Source organism: Grampus griseus (genome assembly GCF_964374135.1).
Source record: "Grampus griseus genome assembly, chromosome: 9".
In the NCBI taxonomy this organism is placed as follows: Eukaryota; Metazoa; Chordata; class Mammalia; order Artiodactyla; family Delphinidae; genus Grampus; species Grampus griseus.
The window spans coordinates 128,903-151,935 of record NC_139003.1 but is presented as its reverse complement, the minus strand read 5'-3'; positions in this window follow the sequence as shown (position 1 = coordinate 151,935).

The following is a 23,033-nucleotide window of genomic DNA, read 5'->3' as shown; positions in this document are numbered from 1 at the left end:
GAACTCTGGAATCTGCTCAGTGCCAGCTCTCAGCTGTTCCCTCAGGGGGCCCCGTGAGTCTGCTGCTCTGAGTAAGCCAAGGGTGCACGAAAACTACAGACTTTTGGACTAACTTCCCTTCAGCTCTGTACTCTTCCTGACTTAAATCACAGCCACTTAAAACTCCTGAGTTCTGACCTCTGTTCCTCTGTCCAGAGAGCCTGTGGTCTCCACGTGAGCTCCATCCCCTGTGCTAAAGTTTGGAAAATGCTCTGAGAGAGAAGCAAGGACAAATGTGTGCTTCTTTTCTCTCAAAGGTCACAGCCTGCATTTGTTGTCAAAGGCCTGCAAAGAGCAGCTTTGCGTATTTTATTCAGCTTTTATATTTGTTAGTGGCAGGATAATAAGTGCAGTATCATTCATTCCATCATGGCCAGAACGTGGTGAGATTTCTTTCATGTTGAGAATATTATACTTGACAATTTGCTGTAGAAATAATCTGAGTCTTGGGAGGACATTACCTTCTCCCAGGTGTATTTTTTTTTCGCTCAGCCAGGTGTCAGTTTTCCAGGGTTGAGTTGGTTCATAGCTAGGCAGTGGTAACCACAGTAGTCAGCTAGTTACTTCCAGTTACGCTTGTTCCAGCAGGACTGATGTAACCCTCCGGGCCCTGGATGTCAGCGCCCCCTCCAGCCCAGAGGCTCAGTCCCACAGACTCTCCCAGAAGAAAGGCCCCAGAGCCCGGTCACTTCTCTTGATTCCGTCCTCTCAGGGAACTCGGCCCTGTGATTCTTCACCATCATTAGTACATAATTGTATATATCAATTTATATATACATCAAATATATGCATTTATTCAGCTTTTTCAGCAGGAGATGGTCCAGTGATCTAGACCAGAGGCCAGCAAACTTTCTGTGAATGGCCAGAAGGTAAACATCTGAGCCTGTGGGATGCACGGCTCTGTCACACCACTCAGCTGTGCTGCTGTGGCTTGAATGCAGCACGTAAATGAGTGAGTGTAACTGTGCTCCTATAGATCTTTACATGCAGATCAGTCATCAGGCCAGATTGGGCCACAGTTTGCCCTGATCCAGGTGATTGCTACCAAGGCCCCACTTTTTAATTTATTTTTTGGTATGGTCTCCTCGTCTATGAGTTAGTTGAGGAATGAATCATGTTTCATATTTCTCTGGCATCTTATTCAAGCCGACACCCAGCTGGGCACATGCCATCTGTCTCATAAACACTGTTTAAATGTTCAGGAAGAAGGAAGGACACAGGTGTCGAATTGTGGCTAGAGTCTGGACTGAGAAAAATGTTGTGTGATGGGAAATCATATTTTAAATTGTCAAGGCAAGATCTTTTTCAGGTTTTTTGAAAGCTTAGGAATTAAAATTCTCAAGGAATAATCCTGTGCTTTAGGTTTGAACCAATTAAACTACAAGAGGGAAGAGTAGGCATTAAAATATAAAGATTTCTTATTTAAAGGTTTTGAACACATATATTCAGCCTTCTGCCTTCAGTTATTTAGAGTTTGCTGGTTTAGGAGTTATCACCTCAAATCAGACATCAATTACATTTCTTAAGACTGAAATTTTCAGAACTACTTAATAAGTGTGAAAAATGTCTGTGCCTCTTTACTGGGATAAATTCAGTGACTAAAAGGCATTCAGAATACAAAATTGAAAAGAAAAAATACTGTTAGTGCTGCTTATAAAGTACAAGAGCCTTAATGTGCAATGTTTTGAAATGGGACCAGATAAAGTGGGTAAAATTGATAACTCCTTGAATCATAAAAACATTTATAAGGCTTAAAAGCATCGAGCTTAGCTTGGTACTGAAATGTTTACCTAAATGAAAATAGCTATAATGCATTGGAAGTTCTTGAATTAATAAGAATCATTTTTTCTTGTCATTGTAGTGATGAGCCAGAACACGGCTTGGAACCTAACACATCTCCAAACCCTGAATCCTTGCCATTTACCTTATTTTGTTTTTACTTAGTTATGCTACTTCTGCTTTGTAGTTTAAAATAAGGCTATTGAAAATGTTAGAAGAAATGTTTTTTTAAGTGGTTCTTTTTTTGGCTACGAACATGGAAAATATTGGAAGAAAATAATATCCAGCATTGGTTAGAGTTTGAGTGTACACTCTGACACATGGGTGTAATGTTCCTGCAGAGCAATTTGTTAGGGCATAGCAAAAGCCTTGGAAAAAAATCATAGGCTCTTTAAACCAAAATTATTATTTCTAGGCATATATCCTAAAGAAACAATCAAGGAAATTTAGTTTAAATAATAATACTATGCAACCATAAAAATGATATTGTAGAAGTGTGTTTATTAACATGAACAGACCTTGTGTGGGTTGGCTCACTCTACATCACTCTATGCTTATATTATTAAATATAGAAATGAGAAGTCACGGTTACATTGTCCAGATTCCCTTGCAGCTAGGGATCCATACATAACCTAAGTTCTGCCAAGAAAGTCCACCTGTGCAAAACTGGATGTGGAAGGGAGTGGTGGGAAGGGACACACTGAAATGTCAATGGTGGTTGACACTTGCTTATACCTGAACCCATATGGCTAGCCGGCTTCATCTGCAGTTTACAAAGCATGGGCTAGATCGTCTCCATTTCAGTTACAGGACACTCAACATCCACGAAACACATGGCAATCAATATAATCTGCAATTCTTTTGTTTGTAGTCGATGCCACATTCCACCAGCACAGCAGAAAACACAATTACAGCATTGCACCACCAGGAAGTCTACACCGATGACTTAGTAAGGAGTTAGAAGCTGGAGATGTGAGCAGCTGTGTTCCACAGGTTTCAGCCATATAAACAGTCTCAAGTCTTCAGCTGGTGAGAGCTTACTCTTCTAGTTTAAAAAATGAAGTCAAATTTTAAAACAGAGAAAGGGGAGGATGGGGCAGTACTCAGGAGAGGAAGATAATGACAGACTCTTTGGTCACCAGGATGCGACCTGACAGCTCCTCCACCTGCTAAAGCACATGATGTAAACTGTCTGCATAGGCACCCAGCCCACACGCGCCTGAGTGTGTGTGTGTGCATGCACACGTGTCTCTGTGAGCTTGTGCACATGCACCCAAACTCAATTGGAGAAACTGTTTCCAACACTAAACTGTTATCATAAATCTGGCCAGAGTTTCAGTTAGTGCTTTTCTCAAGAGGGCCCTTCTAATACTTGACAGTTTTTCAGAATATCCACTCTCCTTTTTGGGAAACAGTGAAACAACACAGTATGGAGGTGATTCATCTTTGGTGAGAGAACTGGATTTTTAAAGATAATAATAGTATATATAAAATAGATAACTAATTAGGACCTACTGTACAGCACAGGGAACTCTACTTAATATTCTGTAGTGACCAATATGAGAAAAGAATCTAAAAAAGAGTGGATATGTGTATATGTATAACTGATTCACTGTGCTGTAAACCTGAAACCAACACACATTGTAAATTAACTGTACTCCAATAAAAACTAAAATAATAAGAATAATGATAATAATAATACCTAACAGTTATTGAATGGATCTTTTGTACCTGAAGATGCACCAGGTGCTGCCTAACAATTTCTCCAGCATTAATAACAACCTTGAACGAAGGAAGATTGTTACCTCCCTTTCCAGATGGGCAATGCCTTACCTGAGGTCACCGAGTTACTGAACGCCAGGGCTGGATTCACCCCACATCTGGAACGAGCACTCCTCGTCGTGACCCTGCCAAGGCAGGACTTAAGGAGGCCTCCCAGAGCCCCACGTGTTCCTTGTACAACTGTCTCCTCCCCCAAGATCCAGACAGCCTTTCTCCCAAATGCTTCGGACACATCCTGCGAGCAGCTCCAATTAGAGCTAATTTCCCTCTTCCTTCCTGGGAGAGATGGGGACACTGTCCTACCAGCCCTCATAGACCTGTTGCGCTTTCTATCCACAGGTCACCCGGGGTTGACCCCTCTGGCTCTATGTAACCCTAATCTGATAGACTCCAAGCTGCAACACGCTGAGTGGTCTCACTTTGCCTCTGACCACAAACCCTAAGTGTTCTCTGGCTGTGTGGAGTCCTCTCTACCCCCAAGGCCACTGTCACATCTTTGCTGCCTCAGGATTCGACCACATCCTCTTCTGTGTCGGACTCAGGCAATGTCTTGTTTTTATTTCACAAATGAAACATGAGCAGTCAGACTGGAACCTTATCTTCCAACCAGGAATCTGCTACCTTCTTGTACCTGAACCCATGTACAGGCTGTGGCTGGACTGTGTCCAGTCTCAGCGGATGAACCCTGTGTCCCTCCGAGGGAACAAGCCCCACGCAGCTACTCAAGGATGTCACCACACTCCCAACCACATCTTCTAATCATCAATCATCGACTTTTTCTTCGGGTAATGGCCTACACAGGTGCTCAGGCCAAAAACATTTCCCCAGATAAGGAAACTTTATCTCGTCTCCTGGCTCGCCACCAGATCCTGGGGCTGTGTCTCCAGAGCCCTGTTTGGCCCACTCGCTTCTCAGCAGCTGAGTCTCTGCCCAGATTGCAGAGAAGCCTCCTGACTGCATCTGCTCCGTTTCCCCTGACAGTGCCCAGAGCCACCTACCTGAAACAGGCATCGCAGCCCGGCTCTGTCCTGCCCAGTCCTCTAATAGGCTCCCATTATGCTGAGAATAAAAGCTAAGCTCTTCACCAAAGTCCGCCTTGACGTGCTGGCTTCCTCCTACCCCCAGCCCCTGACGCTTGCCATGTTCTCGACCTCAGAACTTTCCCCAAGATCTCCATAAGGTCACTTTCTCACATTCAGTGTCTCCTCAACAATCTCTGACCTTGCGTTGTTTCTTCACAGCATCTATTCCCATTTGAAATTCTATTATTTATTTCCTTCTCTGCTAGTTTGTCTCCTTCACTAGAATAAGACCTCCATAGGCAGGGGCTTAATCTGTCTTGTTCACCACTGTGTCTTCAGTGAGCACACAGTAGGAACTCAATAAATGCTGGTTTGAATTAATTAATTAACCCGATCCCAAAGCCATGTTTACCACCACACTGCATGCTTGACATGAGGAACCCAGGGAGAGAAAGTGCATTTGCAGAGAGAAGTCCATGTGCCTAGGGAGGTATTATGTGCTGGGCTTCTCTGCTTATGTTTATTTTCCCATCAAGAGACAAAACCAAATTAAAAAAAGAAAAAGATATTTACAACCAGTTTATCCTGAAAGTTACAAAGCTTAGAAGAATGTACTTTCTCTTTGAAACACATATAGCTGATTTTGCATCTGATGCAGGCCATGGAGGGATTTTGAAAGTAAGTTATTATCCTGGCATTAGTACTTTAATTTTGTTTAATAAAAATACTTATATTTTACATTTTAAACAAGTTTTGGATTGTTGAACCCCCCCAGAAATACATCAACAAATTAGATTTCACATATATACTGGGTTCTTCAGAACCCGCCCAGTGTCAGAACATGACGTGCTCACGCCTAGAGTACTGTTCTAGAAGGTGACGCTTCAAGGCAACAGACTCCCTGGGGGTTTATTCACAATGCCTAGCATTATTACTGGGCCTAGCTGAAATAAATCTTAGATATTTACTGTCCATTTTTCATGGATATTAAATTATTACTGAGTTGTTTGGAGAGAAATAGCCAGCTGTATTATTAAAATTATTTACAGTGTGAATTTTTCGTTTAACACCAGCAGCATATGCCTCTTTTACATAAGTGAATTTTCCAAAAAGCTAACGCATATTTCCACTCATATACATGCAAGTCTTCTTCATCAGAGAATACTGACCACACTTTGGACTTTTCCTTATGACTCACAGTCATTGTAATAAATATTCAGGGTTGTACTGAGTTAGTGAAAATATAATATCAACTACCCTGGATCACTGAGAGGTATGAATGAGATGACAGGTAAGGGATTTGCCCAGGCGGGGACCATGTTAGGTGTTAATCTCACCGCTTTAATGTAATTTGTTGTCTGGTTGTTTTCTTCCTTGCTGCTAGTACTTGGATTTGAAATCAAAGACTCTAGCCTTGAATTCCAAATCTACACGAATGTCATCTCAACAAGTTATTTTATATCTCTGGGCCTTGATTTCCTCATTTGTGTGATGAGTGCACAAGGTTTTCCGCTTTCCTTTGTCAAATATAACACAACTGGTGCTTCATACGCTACACATCAACACACTTAAACTCTTTTCATGCATCACCTGGGCAATGATTGTCTTGGCCTGCAACATAGAGGCCTCAGCTAACAGACACAGCCTTGAGGGACAGGGAAAGGGTGCAGACTCTAGAAACGTAACTGTCTTACTCCCTTCTGTCTGCTCAACACAATACTATAGACTGGGCGGCTTAAACCAGCAGTCCCCAGCCTTTTTGGCACCAGGGACCAGCTTCATGGAAGACAATTTTTCCACGGGCCGGGGCGGGGGCAGGGGAGGGGATGGTTCAGGTGGTAACGTGAGCGATGGGGAGCGATGGGGAGCGGCAAGTGAAGCTTCGCTCGCTCGCCCGCTGCTCACCTCCTGCTGTGCGACCCAGTTCCTAACAGGCCATGGATCACTACCAGTCCACAGCCCAGGGGTTGGGGACCCCTGACTTAAACAACAAACATTTATTTTTCATAGTTCTGGAGGATGGGAAGTCTGAGATCAAGACAGTAGCAGATTGGGTGTTTGATAAGACCCAGTTCCTGGTTCATATATGGCCTTCTTTCACTGTGTCTTCACATGGTGAAGGGGGCAAGGGAGCTCTCTGGGGTCTGTTTTATAAGGACACTAATCTCATTCATAAGGGACCCACCACCATGACCTAATCACTTCCCAAAGGCCCTACCTGCAAATACCATCACCTTGGGGATTACGGTTTTGCATGTGGATTGTTGAGGGCACAGATATTCAGTCCATTTCAGTGACACTCCATGCCCCACACAAGGCCCAGTCACCTGTACTTCTAGAAATGGTGATGACCTGGAGCCATTTCATCATGTTGGTCACTGTGGGCAGTGGTATCCTTGCCAGGTGATCTTCCATCTTTATGTCACCCATCACTCCCTTCTGCCCCCACTCATGATGCCATGCTATGGTGCTCAGTCGTGCTCAGCTCAGCAGCTGCTGCCCCTGCTGCCATGTAATGCAAAGGTAGGTCTCCATGCACCCACCTTGAGGTACCTAGGAGAGGAGGTTTAAGATTCAGGTTTGCTTAGCCTTCCAGGGCTGTGAGAAGAGTGGCACAGATACACACAGTTCTCTGTTGTTATTCCCCATGTCATGGAATACTCAGTGTCAGTGGCCAGTTATTTGTATTTTTTATCCAGGCTCCTATCACGTTCCTAGTACTCAGTGGATGTTTATATTAGTTTCCTAGTGCTTCCTTGACAAATTACAACTAACTAGTTGCTTTAAAGGACACAAATTTATTTCTCTCACGGTTCTTAGGCCAGAATCCAAAATCATGGTGTCATCAGAGCCACGCTCCCTCTGGAGGCTCCAGGGGAGAACCATTCCTTGGCTTGTGGCAGCTTCAGTCCTGTCTGCCTCCGTCAGCGTGTGGCCTCTCCTCTCAATGATATCTGTGTGTCTGTCTTTTGGTCTCTTCTTATTAGGACATCAGTGATTGAATTAATGGCCTACCCTAAACCAATATGGCCTCATCTTTACTTACATCTTAATTATATCTGCAAAGATGCTCTTTTTAAGTAAGATCACATTCACAGATTCCAGGTAGAACTGAATTTTTGAAGGATGCTATTCAACCCAGTACAACGGTCAATAAACATAAGAACTAGTGGACTGAATTATTCTAGGTCTCATGCATCCTGCTGCTTATTTGAAGAATTCAGGTCAAGTTTACCAATAAACATCTGCATCCCTGCTCACCCACTTTCCTAAAAGCATGAACTTGCACAGTAAGATTTTATTTTTTTGGATTAAGGCATTGAGTGCTGATAAAATGCAAACTTAATTCTTTAGTTTAATTGGATGGTGAGACCCTTTCCATTGAGATAGTCACTGAAGCATGTCTCAGTGGAGAGGAAATGTTCACTGAGAAGGAGAAACTGGGAGCAGGCAGGAGGAGCTTAGATCATGGGGAATGGAGAATAAAGGGGATGTAGCAAAGTGCAAGAAAACATCACCAGCTTCAGAGTGTTGCTTAAGGTGGAGCCGGTGAGAGGAGTTCATAAAATTCCCCAGAGAGAAGACGGGTTACAGACCCAGCAGCCACACTCTGTCAAACTCTCGAAGGATCTAAAGGACCTGCTGTTCCCAGAGTTGCCACATTTTCCCACTGAACCAGAGCCTTCGTTCACTCAGCGGTGCTGTTAAATCCCTGCATGTGCTCCACGTCCCACTTGTTATAAGGATGCTGCAAGGCCCTGCTAAGGAGGAGGATGACGGTGGTAGCAGCAGGACCACTTACTAAGAATTTATTAGGTGCTCAACACTATACTTTATACACCATAGTCATCTCATTTACTTTAATCCTCACAAGCACTTTATGAAGTGTTGCCATTACTATTTCCCTATTTTACAGATAAGAAGAGTAAGGTTTAAAGAAAAGTGACTTTTCTAAAACTAATTACTAGTGACAGAGCTAGGACCCAGTTCTGTCCATCTCTAAAGCTTAATAATGTTACACACAGAGAATCAGAGAAAATTGAAATAGCCTGTGATGGGAGACCATTTTCCACTCTCTTTTTTTTCTTCAGCTGGCTTACCAAGGAGATTTCATTCTCTTACAGTTGAAATATTAGGACTATCTTGATCTCCTTGCAAATTACCAACTGGATAGGAGAAGGTCAGATACTAGATGGTCCCAAGGTCCTTCTGACTCTATAATATTGTGAACTGCTATAAATGACAACCAGACATCCCTCCACCTTTCACTTCAAAAGGAAAAAAGTCTTCATGTTATGTTTAAATCATTGACTCTGACAGCATGGGCTACTTTCTCCAAATTGACCTTCCCTTTGTTGGATATGTACAGAAAATTATGTATAACCAAAAACAAGAGCTTGGGTACCAATAATAACATCTTATATTTAAATAGTATTTACATATTTTAAATGCATTTTAGTAAACTCATGAGCATCCCATTTCCTAAATTCTAAGTGATATGAATGAAAACTTGCAATATGATAGAAAACTTTTGTACCTGAGAGGTTAAATCACACTATCTCTACTACATAGAACTCTGTACTATTCTAGAGTAAGTGAAAATTGATGATGCAATAAGTGTAGCTCTGTCTTCAGTTTGTGATCTCATAGATGAGATAACAGATAGAAGAAAGCAAAAAGCCATAATTAATAAATGAGTGCTATGGTAAGCTCTGTGGGGATTGTCTTAGGCTGAGCTCCCCCCAGAAGCAGACCCTGAGACAAACATGTGTGTGCAAGCAATGTGTTTGGGATATGTTCTTAGGAAGCCCCCATGGGGGAGAGGCAAAGTGAAAAGTGGAAGGGAAAGTGAAAAGTGGAAGGGAAAAGTGGAAGGGAAAAGTGGAAGGGAAAGAAGGGCTTAACTGGGGCTCAAGCCCCCTGTGGGACTTTGGGAGCCAGTATAGAGCACGCTCCCAACTACCCCAGACAATGTGCCACAGCTGGAGCATTCACCCACCAGCTTATGTCACAATTGGTGTGGAACTGCTCCCAGGATGTCCAGCCTGCTCTCTGGACAGGTGGATTCCAGAAGCCAAACAAAGGCTCCAGGGAGAAAAGGCACAGGTACTTGCAGTTGGAATCCACCAGGCATGCCTGGGCGTGGCGAGTGCCATGGGGACATGGGTGAGGGCCCACAGCGCCTGCCATCAGGTCCTCCCTAACGAAGAAAAAAATCTCTCAGAGGTTGGGTCCTTGAGGCAGGTTCCATGGGGAGTTAAGTCTTGAAAAATAGTTCAGATTCTAGGCAGAAAGGAGGGAGAGAGCAACAGTTTGGACCTCTGGCCTGGTAAGAGCAAAGGTAGGCAGCAGGGCAACATCTTGCCAGGGGTCAGGTGGAGACTAGAAGGAACTGAGGCTACACTCTGGAGGGAACTAAGTTCACATGTTTCTTTAAGCAACTTAAAGACTGAAAATAGATCACCAGCTCCTGCAAAACTGCTGATGTATCTTATACCAGGAACTAGGCTATTTCTTTTATCCAGGGGTTATTTTAAAGTTCTGAGTTGCTTTCAAAATTCTCCAGACTACAGGGGCAGGCAATGGGCCTTCCACCACTGGGTACTATCTTTTAGAGTCATTAGGCCGAAAGTTTGAGAGATGTATGTTTTTTTAAAGTATGTTTTAGTCATAGATGTACGTCTGAGAATTCAGAAGTAATAGGAATTTGTAGTTGGAAATTTATTTAAATACACTAGCAGAGGGCTATCTTAAGCCTCTGGGCCTATCCCCTCTGGGATGAAAAGAGAAACAGAGGCTGTGGGTTGGGAACTTGTCACACTCCTGCCCAGAATGTGACAGGGTCAGTTGGGGTCAGAGTTGGTCCTGCCTTTGGGTGAAAGAACTGGGGTTTTGTTCCCTCATATCAGGCGGTGCTTGTCTTAGGGTGGAGGTGAGGTGGAATTCCCTGGTAGGGCTTTCTTTGGGTGAGGCAACTCCACATCTGGGGCAATCCTCCTAGTGACCAGCCACAGAGCACCCAGAGCTGGGACAAGTGGGGTCTGCTGGAGCCTGGAGGGGATCAGCAGTGTCTGCTTGGAACTTATGTTTAGAATTTGTGGGGTTTTTGTTGAAATATAGTTGATGTACAATATTACATTAATTTCAGGTGCACGTAGTGATTTGACATACGCATCCAGTATAAACTGATCACCACTTAACGTCTAGTAACAATTGGTGCCCATACAAAGTTATTACAATATTATTGACTATATTCCTCATGCACTATATTATATCCCTGTGGCTTGTTTATTTTAAAACTGGAGTTTCATACCTCTTAATCACCTTCACGTATTTCACGTCCCCCACCTTCCTCCTTTCTGGTACCAGAGGGGTTACCTTTATCTAAGAGTGTTCTCTGTATCTAAGAGTCTGTTTTCATTATATTTTGTTTGTTTGTTTTTTAGATTCCACATACTAATGAGATCATATCGTATTTGTCTTTCTCTGAGTTATTTCACTTAGCATAATACCCCTTGATCCATTCATGTTGTTGCAAACAGCAAAATTCCATTTTTTAATTTAATTTTTGAATTTGATTTAATTTATTTTTTTATACAGCAGGTTCTTATTAGTCATCAATTTTATACACATCAGTGTATACATATCAATCCCAATCGCCCAATGCAGCACACCACCATCCCCACCCCTCCACTGTTTTCCCCCCTTTGTGTCCCTATGTTTGTTCTCTACATCTGTGTCTCAACTTCTGCCCTGCCAACCAGTCATCTGTACCATTTTTCTAGGTTCCACATACACGTGTTAATATACGATATTTGTTTTTCTCCTTCTGACTTACTTCCCTCTGTATGACAGTCTCTAGATTCATCCACGTCTCAACAAATGACTCAATTTCGTTCCTTTTTATGGCTGAGTAATATTCCGTTGTATATACATGTACTACATCTTCTTTATCCATTTGTCTGTCGATGGACATTTAGGTTGCTTCCATGACCTGGCTATTATAAATAGTGCTGCAGTGAACATTGGGGTGCATGTGTCTTTTTGAATTATGGTTTTCTCAGGGTATATGCCCAGTAGTGGGATTGCTGGGTCATATGGTACTTCTATTTTTAGTTTTTTAAGGAACCTCCATACTGTTCTCCATAGTGACTGTATCAATTTACATTGCCACCAACAGTGCAAGAGGGTTCCATTTTCTCCACACGCTCTCCAGCATTTGTTGTTTGTAGATTTTCTGATGATGCCCATTCTAACTGGTGTGAGGTGATACTTCATTGTAGTTTTGATTTGCATTTCTCTAATAATTAGTGACGTTGAGCAGCTTTTCATGTGCTTCTTGGCCATCTGTATGTCTTCTTTGGAGAAATGTCTATTTAGGTCTTTTACCCATTTTTGGATTGGGTTGCTTGTTTCTTTAATATTGAGCTGCATGAGCTGTTTATATATTTTGGAGATTAATCTTTTGTCCCTTGATTAGTTTGCAAATACTTTCTCCCATTCTGAGGGCTGTCTTTTTGTCTTGTTTATGGTTTCCTATGCTGTGCAAAAATTTTAAGTTTCATTATGTCCCATTTCTTTATTTTTGTTTTTACTCCCATTACTCTAGGAGGTGGGTCAAAAAAGATCTTGCTGTGATTTATGTCAAAGAGTGTTCTGCCTATGTTTTCCTTTAAGAGTTTTGTAGTGTCCAGTCTTACATTTAGGTCTCGAATCCATTTTGAGTTTATTTTTGTGTATGGTGTTAGGGAGTGTTCTAATTTCATTCTTTTACATGTAGCTGTCCAGTTTTCCCAGCACCACTTATTGAAGACACTGTCTTTTCTCCATGGTATATCCTTGCCTCCTTTGTCATAGATTATTTGACCATAGGGGTGTGTGTTTATCTCTGGGCTTTCTATCCCTCTCCATTGATCTATATTTCTGTTTTTGTGCCAGTACCATATTGACTTGATTACTGTAGCTTTGTAGTATAGTCTGAGGTCAGGGAGTCTGATTTCTCCAGCTCCGTTTTTTTCCTTCAAGACTGCTTTGACTATGAGGGGTCTTTTGTGTCTCCATACAAATTTTAAGATTTTTGTTCTAGTTCCATAAAAAATGTCATTGGTAATTTGATAGGGATTGCATTGAATCTGTAGATTGCTTTGGGCAGTATAGTCATTTTCACAATGTTGATTCTTCCAATCCAAGAACATGGTATATCTCTCCATCTGTCTGTATCATCTTTAATTTCTTTCATCAGTGTCTTATAGCTTTCTGCATACAGGTCATTTGTCTCCTTAGGTAGGTTTATTCCTAGGTATTTTATTCTTTTTGTTGCAGTGGTAAATGGGAGTGTTTCCTTAATTTCTCTTTCAGATTTTTCATCATTAGTGTATAGGAATGCAAGAGATTTTTGTGCATTAATTTTGTATCCTGCAACTTAAGCAAATTCATTGATTAACTCTAGTAGTTTTCTAGTGACATTTTTAGGATTCTCTATGTATAATATCATGTCATCTGCAAACAGTGACAGTTTTACTTCTTCTTTTCCAATTTGTATTCCTTTTATTTCTTTTTCTTCTCTGATTGCCATGGCTAGGACTTCCAAAACTATGTTGAATAATAGTGATGAGAGTGGACATCCTCTTCTTCTTCTTGATCTTAGAGGAAATGCTTTCAGTTTTTCACCATTGAGAATGATGTTTGCTGTGCATTTGTCGTATATCGCCTTTATTATGTTGAGGTAGGTACCCTCTATGCCCACTTTCTGGAGAGTTTTTTTCATAAATGGGTGTTGAGTTTTGTCAAAAGCTTTTTCTGCATCTATTGAGATGATCATATGGTTTTTATTCTTCAATTTGTTAATATGGTGTATCACATTGATTGATTTGCATATATCGAAGAATCCTTGCATCCCTGGGATAATTCGCACTTGATCATGGTGTATGTCCTTTTAATGTGTTGTTGGATTCTCTTTGCTAGTATTTTGTTGAGGAGTTTTGCATCTATATTTATCAGTGATATTGGTCTGTAATTTTCTTTTTTTGTAGTATCTTTGGTTTTGGTATCAGGGTGATGGTGGCCTCATAGAATGAGTTTGGGAGTGTTCCTTCCTCTGCAATTTTTTGGAAGACTTTGAGAAGGATGGGTGTTAGCTCTTCTCTAAATGTTTGATAGAATTCACCTGTGAAACCATCTAGTCCTGGACTTTTGTTTGTTGGAAGATTTTTAATCACAGCTTCAATTTCATTATTTGTTATAGGTCTGTTCATATTTTCTATTTCTTCCTGGTTCAGTCTTGGAAGGTTATACCTTTCTAAGAATTTGTCTATTTCTTCCAGATTGTCCATTTTATTGGCATACAGTTGCTTGTAGTAATCTCTTAGGATGCTTTGTATTTCTGTGGTGTCTGTTGTAAGGTCTCCTTTTTCGTTTCTAATTTTATTGATTTGAGTCTTCTCCCTCTTCTTCTTGATGAGTCTGGCTAATGGTTTATCAATTTTGTTTATCTTCTCAAAGAGCCAGCTTTTAGTTTTACTGATCTTTACTATTGTTTTCTTTGTTTCTATTTCATTTATTTCTTCTCTGATCTTTATGATTTCTTTCCTTAGGCTAACTTTGGGTTTTGTTTGTTCTTCTTTCTCTAGTTCCTTTAGGTGTAAGGTTAGATTGTTTATTTGAGATTTTTCTTGTTTCTTGAAGTAGGATTTTATAGCTATAAACTTCCCTCTTAGAACTGCTTTTGCCACATCCCATAGGTTTTGGATCGTCGGGTTTTCATTGTCATTTGTCTTTAGGTATGTTCTGATTTCCTCTTTGATTTCTTCAGTGATCTCTTGGTTATTTAGTAACGTATTGTTTAATCTCCATGTGTTAGTGTTTTTTACGTTTTTTCCCCTGTAATTCATTTCTAATCTCATAGTGTTGTGGTCAGAAAAGATGCTTGATATGATTTCAATTTTCTTAAATTTACTGAGGCTTGGTTTGTGACCCAAGATGTGATCTATCCTGGAGAATTGAGAACAAAGTGTAATCTGCTGTTTTTGGATAGAATGTCCTATAAATATCAATTAAATCTATCGGGTCTATTGTGTCATTTAAAGCTTGTGTTTCCTTATTAATTTTTTATTTGGATGATCCGTCCATTGGTGTAAGTGAAGTGTTAAACCCCCCACTATTATTGTGTTACTGTCAATTTCCTCTTTTAGAGCTGTTAGCAGTTGCCTTATGTATTGAGGTGCTCCTATGTTGGGGGCATATATATTTATAATTGTTATATCTTCTTCTTGGATTGATCCCTTGATCACTATGTAGTGTGCTTCCTTGTCTCTTGTAACATTCTTTATTTTAAAGTCTATTTTTTTCTGATATGAGTATAGCTACTCCAGCTTTCTTTTGATTTCCATTTGCATGGAATATCTTTTTCCATCCCCTCACTTTCAGTCTGTATGTGTCCCTAGTGGATCTGAAGTGGGTCTCTTGTAGACAGCATATATATGGGTCTTGTTTTTGTATCCATTCAGCAAGCCTGTGTCTTTTGGTTGGAGCATTTAATCCATTCACGTTTAAGGTAATTATCGATATGTATGTTCCTATGACCATTTTCTTAATTGTTTTGGGTTTGCTTTTGTAGGCCTTTTTCTTCTCTTGTGTTTCCCACTTAGAGAAGTTCCTTTAGCATTTGTTGTAGAGCTGGTTTGGTGGTGCTGAATTCTCTTAGCTTTTGCTTGTCTGTAAAGTTTTTGATTTCTCCTTCGAATCTGAATGAGATCCTTGCCAGCTAGAGTAATCTTGGTTGTAGGTTCTTCCCTTTCATGCTTTAAATATATCATGCCACTCCCTTCTGTCTTGTAGAGTTTCTGCTGAGAAATCAGCTGTTAACCTTATGGGAGTTCCCTTGTATGTTATTTGTCGTTTTTCCCTTGCTGCTTTCAATAAGTTTTCTTTGTCTTTGTTTTTTGCCAATTTGATTACTATGGGTCTCAGCGTGTTTCTCCTTGGGTTTATCCTGTGTGGGACTCGCTGCACTTCCTGGACTTGGGTGGCTATTTCCTTTCCCATGTTAGGGAAGTTTTCAACTATAATCTCTTCAAATATTTTCTCTGGTCCTTTCTCTCTCTCTTCTCTTTCTGGGACCCCTATAATGCAAATGTTGTTGCATTTAATGTTGTCCCAGAGGTCTCTTAGGCTGTCTTCCTTTCTTTTCATTCTGTTTTCTTTATTCTGTTTCACAGTAGTGAATTCCACCATTCTGTCTTCCAGGTCACTTATCCGTTCTTCTGCCTCAGTTATTCTGCTTCTAGTGTAGTTTTTCTTTCAGTTATTGTATTATTCATCTCTGTTTGTTTGTTCTTTAATTCGTCTAGGTCTTTGTTAAACATTTCTTGCATCTTCTCGATCTTTTCCTCCATTCTTTTTCCGAGGTCCTGGATCATCTTCACTATCATTATTCTGAATTCTTTTCCTGGAAGGTTGCCCATCTCCACTTCATTTAGTTGTTTTCCTGGGGTTTTATCTTGTTCCTTCATGTGGTACATAGCTCTCTGCCATTCATCTTTTCTATGTTTCTGTGAATGTGGCTTTTGTTCCACAGGCTGCAGGATTGTAGTTCTTCTTGTTTCTGCTGCCTGGCCTCTGGTAGATGAGGCTATCCAAGAGGCTTGTGTAAGTTTTCTGATGGGGGTGGACTGGTGGTGGGTAGAGCTGACTGTTGCTCTGGTGGGCAGAGCTCAGTAAGACTTTAATTTGCTTGACTGTTGATGGGTGGGGCTGGGTTCCCTCCCTGTTGGTTGTTTGGCCTGAGGAAACCCAACACTGGAGCCTACCTGGGCTCTTTGGTGGGGCTAGTGACAGACTCTGGGAGGGTTCATGCCAAGGAGTACTTCCAAGAACTTCTGCTGCCAGTGTCCTTGTCCCCACAGTGAGCCACTGCCACCCCCTGCCTCTGCAGGAGACCCTCCAATACTAGCAGGTAGGTCTGGTTCAGTCTCCCCTGGGGTCACTGCTCCTTCCCTTCGGTCCCGATGCACACACTACTTTGTGTGTGCCCTCCAAGAGTGGAGTCTCTGTTTCCCCCAGTCCTGTTGAAGTCCTACAATCAATTCCCACTAGGCTTCAAAGTCTGTTTCTCTAGGAATTCCTCCTCCGGTTGCCGGATCCCCAGGTTGGGAAGCCTGATGTGGGGCTCAGAACCTTCACTCCAGTGGGTGGTCTTCTGTGGTAAGTGTTCTCCAGTCTGTGAGTCACCCACCCAGCAGTTATGGGATTTGATTTTACTGTGATTGCGCCCCTCCTACTGTCTCATTTTGGCTTCACCTTTGTCTTTGGATGTTGGATATCCTTTTTGGTGAGTTCCAGTTTCTTCCTGTCAATGATTGTCCAGCAGCTAGTTGTGATTCTGGTGTTCTCACAAGAGGGAGTGAGAGCACATCCTTCTACTCCACCATCTTGGTTCCTATCAAGATTACATTTTTTTATGGCTGAATAATATTCCTGTGTGTGCGTGTGTTTGTGTGTGTGTGTGTACTACATTTTCTTTATTTATTCATCCATTGATGGACACTTAGGTTGCTTCCACATCTTGACTATTGTAAATAATGCTGCAATGAATATTGATTGTGCAAATATCTTTTCAAATTAGGCTTTTTGTTTTCTTCTGGTAAATACTCAGAAGTGATATTGATGGATCATATGGCAGTTGTATTTTTTATTTTTTGAGGAATCTCCATCTATGTTCCATACTGAATGCATCAATCTACATTCCCACCAACAATGCACAAGAGTTCTCCACATCCACACCAATACTTGTTATTTGTTGTCATTTTGATGATAGCCATTCTGACAGGTGTGACATGGTATCTCATTGTGGTTTTGATTTGTATTTCCTTGATGATTAGTGATGTTGAGCATCTTTTCATGTGCCTGTTGGCCATCTGTATGTCCTCTTTTGAAAAATATCTATTCAGCTCCTCTGCCCATTTTTTAATCGGGTTTTTTGTTTTTTGATGTTGAATTGTATGAGTCCTTTGTATATTTTGGATATTAACTCCTTAACAGATATATCATTTGCAAATACCTTCTCCCCTTCAGTAGGATTCTTTTTTATTTGGTTGATCATTTTCTTCACTGTGCAAAGGTTTTTAGTTTGATATAGTCCTATTTATTTATTTTTACTTTTGTTTCCCTTGCCTGAAGAGACAGATCCAAAAAAAAATATTGCTAAGACCAATGTTAAAGCGTGTTCTGCCTATGTTTTCTTCTAGAAATTTCATGTTTTCAGGTCTTACATTTAAGTCTTTAGTCCATTTTAAGTTTATTTTCGTAAATAGTGTAAGAAAATGGTCCAGTTTCATTCTTTTGCATATAACTCTACAAATTTCCCAAACCATTTATTGATTTTTTTTAGATTTATTTTTATTTATTTATTTTGGCTTTGTTTTAAAGTCTATTTTGTCTGATATAAGTATTGCTACCCCGGTTTTCTTTTGATTTTCATTTACAAAATGGGGCAAAATCATCCCAGTTGAGAAGCCTAGTCCCAGTGAGTGCTTACCTAGCACTCCCTCTTCCATTACAGCTTGGCCCTGGTGGGCCCCTTATAGCCTGTGGGTATTAAAGGCTTTAATTTGTTGCTAGCCTGTGTATGTTTCACAGACCTTTATCATTTCTTTGGCCTTGCCCATACCTCAGTAAATGAGCTTCTTGTGCTGGGACCAGACTTGGGCTTTTCCTGTAGATAAATGCTGGTGTCTTAGAAATGGTCTCATCACAGACCACTGGGAAAGTCTTACTTTATCCTGTGAGGAAGCTGCTCATCTTTCAGGAGATCATAGCCTAAAGGATTTTTCTTGCCTACTTCTAAGAGGATCTTCCAAAAGCAGCAGGCCCCATGCGTCCACTTCTGCTGGAGCTGGGAAAACAGACCCTTTGTTGTGCTACCCACTCAAGGCTTCTCTGTCCACTTCCTAACCCACAGGCTCACTCTCTCTGAATTCATCACAGGATTTTGAGCAATGGCATAGAGTCAAAAAGTCTTGTTTTAGGAAAAAACTCATGACCAGCTCAACTTTAAAGATGGTGACCAGAAATGAACTTATGAATATTTTGGTTCTAATATTTTGATGAAATTCTGGAGACATAAAATGTTGGTTGACCATGGACTAAACATGGAGTGCTCACTGGGCTGGAATAGAAGAGTAAAAGTGAGTGTTGACTCTGGAGGCCTGTAAATACTGACCCTTACTGTACCACATAGAGATGGAGACCTCTTGAGCCCCTGACTCAAGAGACCTCTGCTCAGTTCCTTCCCCAACATGTTGGGGAGCACAGTCCCATGATGAAGACTAGAAGAAAGCAAGCCTTGCCTGTAACCTCTAGGTCTGGACCTGGGTCCTTCATCCTCAGACTTGTGCTTAAGAGCAGTTAACCATCTGAAAGTTTGTTAGGTCAGTGGTCTCCAAGTGTTCTTAATGATGTAATACTCAATTTTAGAATGCATACATCTAATGACTGTGTTTTTTAAATTAAAAGTTACATAAACTTTTCATGAAGAAAATTTTTTCCAATGGTGTGTATCTGCCTGTTTTTCACTATTAAGTAAAAATCTTCAAGGAGGCTCTACCCATAAAGTTTTGTGAAATACTGAATTCATTATTCATTCTCTTTACATCACTCTTTAATTGCAGAAGTTTCTTTTTTGTTCTTGAATGTCCAGTTTTTTTTAAAGTCTCACTAATCATAAACGACTTCACATCCTCACTAGGTAATATCTCCAGATACAATATAAAATTAAGATGGGATTCACTGCTAACAGGAGTAAAGGTAAATCCATATCACAAGTAAGTCATCATGGTAATTGGCTTTTTACCAGATGGGATTAGCTCATTGTTGTTTTATCTCACAATATGGCTGATGAAGAACTCTAAATAGAAGTAATCCAATATGTGTGAGCTCTGACATTTCCCTCACTTCAATCTAGCCTTTTTTCAGGAATTTTTCATTGCTTTGTCAAGTATGCAGATCAATTTAATTAAAAGTAGATACTGTAATTTAGAAATTTGCTACCTGGACATTTGTAAATAACAACACATCTTAAAGGGGAAAAGGTAATGGGAATCTGGGTGCCAAATCAACTTTGCCTGCTGTAGAGTTCCCACCTTCCCCTAGGATGTATCACTGTCTGGTCTGGCCTGTGATCACCTAACTCATGTAAGGAGTGAGGATACCAGGGATTCTTCCTATGTGACAGGCTAACTGACACTGTTCAAAGTTTTGCCTGAGATGCCCACTGTGCCCATGCAGGCGGGACACCCACACACCAGGTGAAGGTGGTGGACCATCAAGCTCTAGCGAGCTCGGGTCTGGGATCTTTCCCTTGCTGACCACCTCCAGCCTATATGAGACAATAAGATTGATCAGAGTGAGTGAGGATTTCTTTAAAGATTTTTCACAATCTGACCAATTCCTCTTCTCTCTCACATGAAACAGGGAGTGAGTACTTCAAATCCACCATGTCACACCAAGGGAGGGAGTCTTCCAGAGAAGCCCCTGTTTTCCAGGAACACCGATGGACATCACATGCCCTCTGAGCTGTGAAACTTGCAGGCCTGCTCTGTGCTTCTGTGGGACCAAAGCATTGTGTGAGTTCGTCAAGAAGTTTAACGGTGGTCCTAGGATTCCAGGAGTACAGACACTGTAGCCTAAGTCTTGACCAAAATGTCTGAAGGCTGGAGCTGCCCGTGGTGGTTAAACGAGAGAGAAGCCTGAATGTCCAGGGTGTCTTGAGAAGCCTCAGCCTTAGGGCCTGCCTGCTACGTCGAACTAGTCTCCACAGAAGAAGGTGCCAGCGTGGCTGGAACAGGAGCTGAGGAGCCAGCAGCTGGTCGTCCAGATGGCGCAGTGCCTGGACCAGGACACAGCAGGAGTGGGGGTCTCCAGCCCAGAGGTCTCCACAGAGCACAGATGTCCCTGGAGAGAATGAGGCAGTGTCTGAGCATCTGCATCAACACACTCGGATCCTCCGTCCTGTGCCTCTTTCCTTCCACCCCAACTGTGGCCTCTTCAGACACCACATGGGTAAGGTGGAGAGAGAGCACAAGGGGATCACGGACCACACTCTCCCTCCTTTCTTTAGGATTATGAGGCAGGTCAGGCCCTGGCTGGGGGGTCCAAGTGATGTTTTGAAGTGGATCAGATGTTAAAGGTTTGGTTTAATCTGAACTTTTTAATAAATAAAAATGAGACCAAGAAGCCTGACAGAGACTGTAAAATCTAAGCAATTGGACCCCTAAGATATCATCTAGACGTGACACAGGCAGACCTGGAAAAACTGGTTAGAAAGACAGTGAAGAGAGGAAAATAGGAACCCACTCCTACACAGTCAGCTGGTTTAGTATCCCAGACTCAGTTGCATTAAATATCAATTATGCTTAATTTGTTGTCTGTAATGTATAAAAAAGCCACTAGCTACATGTGGCTATTGAAGACGTGAAATGTGGACAGTCCAAATTGAGATATGTTTCCAGTGTTAAACACACAGGATTTCAGAGACTTGGTATGAAAAAAATTCAAAATTGTGTATTAATAATCTGTTTATGTTGATTACATGTTGAAAATATAACATTTTAGATATATTGGTTCAGATAAAATGTATTGTTAAAATTGATGTCACCTTTTCATTTTGCCCTTTCAGTGTGTCTACTAGAAAATTTTAAATTCCATACGCAGCTCTCATAAGGAACATGTTATATTTAAATGTGTGGCTCTGCTCTGGAGTTTATTCACACCGTTTTGCAAAGCGTGGGTTTAGAGGATCCTCCAGGTAAGTATATTCACTGAATCACTATATAAGTAGAATTATACCAGAAGTGCACTGTACTAAGAACGCTCAGCTGTGAACTGTGCCCACAAAGAGCTCACAATCAAACAAAAATATACCACATGAGTGGACCCATGGCAAAGACACAGATGGCGCATGGATAGATCAGTCAGGCTTGGCAGTGGGGAGGACCAAGGACCTCGCAAGTCCAGGAGGGTGGCCCCCACATAGCCACCTTTAATTACAGAAGCACCGGCCACAGTGAATCAGAACAGCATCCCAACTCAAGTTCTGCAAAGTGGGAGACCTAGAACATGTCGCATGAAAAAAGTTGATAACTGAACAAGTTGTATCAACACTGCCTACTCAGCCCACTTTGGAGATTCTCAACATTCATCCACTCATTATGAGTTCTGAGAGCACCCATAATTAGGAAACTTATTAGCGTTTGTCAGCCCATCTTCCAAACATTTCTACCCTAGAAAACTTTTTCCTCGTATAACCTAATAACATATTACGGAAATCAGGTACATTTTTGTGGGAAATGCTAAAAGATGATATCTCAATATTCCAGACCTATAGTTCCATAATTCTCTAATTGTAAGCCTAAAAACAAAAGGGGAGGACTTCCCTGGTAGTGCAGTGGTTAAGAATCCATCTGCCAATGCAGGGGACATGGGTTCAAGCCCTGGTCTGGGAAGATCTCACATGCTACTGAGCAACTAAGCCCGTGCGCCACAACTACTGAGCCTGCGCTCTAGAGCCCGTGAGCCACAACTACTGAAGCCACGTGCCTAGAGCCCGTGCTCTGCAACCAGAGAAGCCATCGCAATAAGAAGCCTGCACACTGCAACTAAGAATAGCCCCCGCTTGCCGCAACTAGAGAAAGCCTGCGTGCAGTAACAAAGACCCAATGCAGCCAAAAATAAATTAGAAAAAAAAGAAAGCTAAAGGGAAAAAATGGAGGGTGGAGGGCATTAGTTGATGAAATGGAAAGGGGGCTGATACCCCAATTCATGTTAACAGAGCAGTGTCCAATATGGATTTAAAAGATCTGAAGCAAAGATCTGCTGGTGTGGCCCCATTTGTATCCAATCCGATGAAGGCAGTCATCATTTCAGCATCTTGTTGAGCCAAGAGCTCTGTCCTGAACAGGTTTGCTTGAGACAAAGCTGTGTGAAGCTGGCTCAGAAAAACATTGTATTATACCAAAACAAGACTTTTTTTCAAATGTAGCTACACCCTTAAAAAATCATAAAACACACTTTTGTTCCCAAATAGATCCTACTTTCCACATCCTCTCTTGTTTCTTTTTCTTTTCTCTAGATGGGGGATATGAATAATACAAAATTCAATATGCTGGTGATGGTTTTTTTTGTCATCTGTGTCCTCGTCACAGGCTCAAAACCACAATCTGAACAGCATTTTTTCCTGCTGAGCTTGAACTGTTATTTGCAAGGCTGAGTGAAAACTGTTTACATTTATTATTTTTAAGGGACTTAGTGTGTTTGCTTTCCCAAGTCAGGGCAATCCTTCCTGGAGAGTGCAACCCAGGGTTAAGATAAAACACCAATCAGAACTTATTTAAATGATTTTAACCCCAGATATATTCC